This window comes from Orycteropus afer, unplaced genomic scaffold, assembly GCF_000298275.1.
Source record: "Orycteropus afer afer isolate SDZICR_OR568_19922 unplaced genomic scaffold, OryAfe1.0 scaffold00309, whole genome shotgun sequence".
Classification (NCBI taxonomy): domain Eukaryota; kingdom Metazoa; phylum Chordata; class Mammalia; order Tubulidentata; family Orycteropodidae; genus Orycteropus; species Orycteropus afer.
The window spans coordinates 2,386,013-2,390,926 of record NW_006921896.1 but is presented as its reverse complement, the minus strand read 5'-3'; the positions used below and the strand labels follow the sequence as shown (position 1 = coordinate 2,390,926).

General features: G+C 38.0%; 1 protein-coding gene across 1 annotated transcript in view; it reads left to right on the top strand.

The window, feature by feature from the left end:
* Positions 1 to 4,914, top strand: part of HERC6 (HECT and RLD domain containing E3 ubiquitin protein ligase family member 6) — a 98,405-nt gene that overhangs the window by 45,323 nt on the left and 48,168 nt on the right. The gene's annotated exons all lie outside the window — the stretch shown is intronic.

Genomic DNA, 4,914 nt, shown 5'->3' with positions numbered 1-4,914 from the left:
TTATGTGGTGTTTTGCAGATTCTACATTGTTCTTTAGCGTTGCATAGTATTCCATTGTGTGTATGTACCATAGTTTGGTTATCTATTCCTCAGTTGATGGGCACCTAGTTTGTTTCCATCTTTTGGCTATTGTAAATAGTGCTGCGATGAACATGGGTGTGCACATATCTGTTCTTGTCATGACTCTCACTTCTTTAGGCAAATACCCTTTTTCAACAACATAAATGGTGGCTATGCATGTGTACTTTGCTGGATGGAGTACACAGGAATCAGATCTATGTCATCTGTAGCAAAAGGCAATGGAGAAGCTCAATATCTTTAGCCAGAACAAGACCAGGAGCTGATTGTGGAACAGACTATCAACTGCTCATATGGAAGTTCAAGCTGAAGCTGAAGACAATTAAAAGAAGTCCATGAGGGCCAAAATATGACCTTGATTATATCCTTCCTGAATTTACAGACCATCTAAGGAATAGATTTGATGTATTGAACACCAATGACCAAAAACCAGAGGAATTTTGGGATGACATCAAGAACGTCATTCATGAAGAAAGAAAAAGGTCATTAAAAAGACAAGAAAGGAAGTGTGGTAGTTAAGGTTGTATGTCAACTTGGCTGGGCCTGATTGAGTGGCTGGGCAGCTGGATGTAGTATTCTCCATGATGTGATTGGTAATCAGCTCCATGGTGGAGTCTACTGTGAGCAACTGAGTAGCTGCCTTAGGGATGTGGTCTGCTTCCAGTATATAGGAAACAGCTTTGGAAATGGTCTCCAGCCTTTTGGCATACCTGAACCCTGCATATAGCCAAGTTGTTGTTCAACAGCCTGCTATGCCCTGATGATCTTGAGACTTCATCTGGACTTGAACCAGTGGCCTGCCATGTTATTTGGTAATACAAGACTGTGGCATTTTATTTGTTAACCTTGGGCTTGTTGGCCTCAGCAGCCAATAGCTGCCTGAGTGAAGAAATGCTTCTAGCTTCAGTGGGCCGGGAACAAGAGGCAGAGCTGAAGCCCAAGGTCGAGGGGCTTTCATACAGCTCCTAGAGCCTGGCACTTTGAACTCAGACTTAAAGCCTCCAAACTGTAAGAAAAGAAACTCCTGTTTGTAAAGCCATCCCATTTGTGGTATATTGTTGTCACAGCAGCACTAGGTAACCAATACAGGAAGAAAAGACAAAAATGGATGTCAGAAGAGACTCTGAAACTTGTCCTTGAATGAAGAGTAGATAAAGCAAATGGAAGAAATGACAATATAAAAGAGCTAAACAGAAGATTTCAAAGAGCAGCTTAAGAAGACAAAGTCGATTATTATAATGAAATGTGCATGGAGTTAGAAAACCAAAAGGGAAGAACACGCTTGGCATTCTCAAGCTGAAAGAACTGAGGAAAAAAATTAAGCCTCAAGTTGCAATATTGCAGGTTTCTATGGGTAAAATATTGAGTGATGCAGGAAATATCAAAAGAAGATTGAAGGAATATACGGAATCACTGTACCAAAAAGAATTGGTTGATGTTCATCCATTTCAGGAGGTGGTATATGATCAACAACCAATGGTACTGAGGGAAGAAGGTGAAGCTGCACTGAAGGACTGGCAAAGAACAAGCCTCCTGGAATTGATGGAATGCCCATTGAGATGTTTCAACAACTGATGCCACAGTATAGGCAATCACTTGTCTATGCCAAGAAATTTGGAAGACAGCAACCTGGCTAACTGGAAGAGATCCGTATTTGTACCCATTCCAAAGAAAGGTGATCCCACAGAATGTGGAAATTATCAAACAATATCATTAATATCATATGCAAGTAAAATCTTGCTGAAAATAATTCAAAACTGGTAGAACTTCCAGAAATGCAAGCTGGATTCAGAAGAGGATGTGGAACAAGAGATATCATTGCTGATGTCAGATATGTCTTGGCTGAAAGCAAAGAACACTAGATAGATGTTTACTTGTGTTTTATTGACAATGCAAAATCATTTGATTGTGTGGATCATAACAAATTATGGGTAACAATGAGAAGAATGGGAATTCAAAAACACTTAATTATACTCATGAGGAACCTGTACATAGACCAGGAGGGTGTCACTCGAATAGAACAAGGGGATGCTGCAAGGTTTAAAATCAGGAAGGGAGTGCATCAGGGTTGTATCCTTTCACCATACTTATTCAATTTGTATGCTAAACAAATAATCTGAGAAGCTGGACTATATGAAGAAGAGTGTGGCGTCAGGATTAGAGGAAGACTCATTAACAACCTGCAATATGCAGATGACACAACTTTGCTTGCTGAAAGTGAAGATGGCTTGAAGCATTTACTGATGAAGATTAAAGACTAGAGTCTTTACAAGTAAACATAAAGAAAATGAAAATCCTCGCAACTGGACGAATAGGCAGCACCACGATAAATGGAGAAAAGATTGAAGTTGTCAAAGATTTCATATTACTTGGTTCCACAATCAACACCAGTGGAAGCAGCAGTCAAGACATCAGATGATGTATTGCACTTGGCAAATCTGTTGCAAAAGACCTCTTTAAAGGCTTAAGGGCAAAGATGTCTCTTTGAAAACTAAAATGTGCCTAACCCAAGCCATGGTGTTTTCAGTCACCTCATATGCATGTGAGAGGTGGGCAGTGAACAAAGAAAACTGAAGAAGAGTTCATGCTTTTGAGCTGTGGTGTTGGCAAAGGACACTGAAAGTACCATGAACTGTCAGAAGAACTAACATATCTGTCCTGGAAGAAGTGTAACCAGAATGCTCCTTGTAAGCGAGAATGGCCAGACTTCATCTCACCTACTCTGGTCACGTTGTCAGAAGGGACCATTCCCTGGGGAAAGATATCATGCTTGGTAAAGTGGCTTGTCAAGGAAAAAGGTGAAGGCCCTCAACAAGACAGATTGACACAGTGGCTGCAATGATGGGCCCAGGTATAGCAGGTATTGTGAGGCTGGCACAGGGCGAGGCAGTGTTTCGTTCCGTTGTATATAGGGTTGCTACAAGTCAGAGCTGACTCGATGGCACATAACAACAACATCAATCACCTGAAGAACTTGTGAAAATGCAGATTCTGTTCCAGTAGACCTATTGTCCTATTTTGGGGCATAAAACTGCATTTCTAACAAGCTCTCAGGTGATGTCAATACTGCTGGTCAAAGGATTACACTTTTGAGTAGAAAAGGTCAGTCTATAGAAATGAAGTTATTTTTTATATTAACCATGTTTTTAGCAATCTTGCCACATTGACATGTTTGTAATTATTTATTGATTCCTTTGAGTTTTCTCTGCATTCAGTAATACTGCTTGAGAATAATAACAGTTTTATTCCTTCATTTGTTTTTCTTAACTTACTTCACATATGTACCTCTAGTACCATTATTATAATCTTGTTCCTGATCTCAAAAAGAAAACTGTAACACTTAGTTTTATATTTGCTCTAGGATTTTTTAGGTCTCTTCTAAGGCTGACTACTATCCAGAAGGTTGGCGGTTCAAACCCACCAGCCACTCTGTAGAAGGAAGATGAGGCGATCTACTTCTGTAAAGATTTACTGCCTCAGAACTCCATGGAGATCCCTATGATTTGGAATCAACACAATGGCAATGGGTTTAAAATGATTGAGGATGTTTCCTTTTATCTGTATTTTGCTAAGAGTTTTTTTTATCATGAATGAATATTGAAATTTATTAAATTTTCTTCTGTATACATAAGTTTTCTCCTTTCATTCCTTTAGCATTGCAAACTATATAGATTTTCCAGTTTTAAATTAACATTGCCTCCTAAATTATCTCACCTTGCTCATGATCTATTATGACATACATAAATATCTCAACACATTTAGTTTGCTAAATTTTTTTAGGATATTTGTGTCTATGTTCATGGGAGAGATTAGCCTTCTCTTTTACTTTGTCATAATGTCCATCTCAAATTTCTAGACCAATGTCCATAAAATGATGTGAGAAGTATTCCCTCTTTTCCTATTCTTTGGAAGAAATTGTATAACATTGGCATGACTTTGCCTTAGAAAATTAGTAGGATTAATCTGTGAACCCTTTTGAATCCGGAAATTTCTTTGTGGGAACGTTTAAAATTATGAGTTTAATTCATTTAACAACTAGAGGAGTATTCAGATTTTCTATTTGTTCTTGTGTGTTGTGTGTTTTATTTTTCTAGGAATTTGTTTATTCATCTAGGTTGTCAAATCTCCTCTGTTTATCTTTCAATCATCACCGTGTATATAGTCCCTCCCCCCCCATCCTGTTGTCATCCTGATATTGGTTATTTGTGCCTTTCCTTTTTTTCCCTTTGATCAATCTACTAGAAAAGTTTTGTTTTTGTCTTTTTTTAAAGAACCAACCATTTTCTTTATTGTGCTCCTCTCTTGTACATGTGTTTTTATTTCCTTAATTTATATTCCCAGCCATCTTATTTTCTGCCTTATATCTTTTGGATTAATTTGTTGAGATAGAGGTTTAGGTCATTGATTTTCAGGCATTACATCTTCTGAGGCAGCTTCTTGAACCTTTTAACTCCTTCCACATTTATAAGATTTATCACACTGTACCCTAGATTCCTGGTTAATTGTCATTATTACCCACTAGACTATGCAATCCATTGGACTAGTGTCCTGTTTTAGTAAATGAAAGTTATTGGGAACACATTCATGTCCATTTTTTATGTATTGTCTATGGCTGCTTTTGTACCATCATTACAGGATTGAATGAATAGTTGTGACAAAGACTTTATGATCCTGAGGACTAGAATATTTAATGTTTGTCCATTTAAGAAAGTTTGCCAACAACCCCTGAAGTAGACAATAAATTGTGCAGGATAGCTTAACCTGGATCAGGACTATTATGATTTGCCTGATGCCTGAGAAACCATGTGTGTCAAATTCATATTGATTAATTGGTGT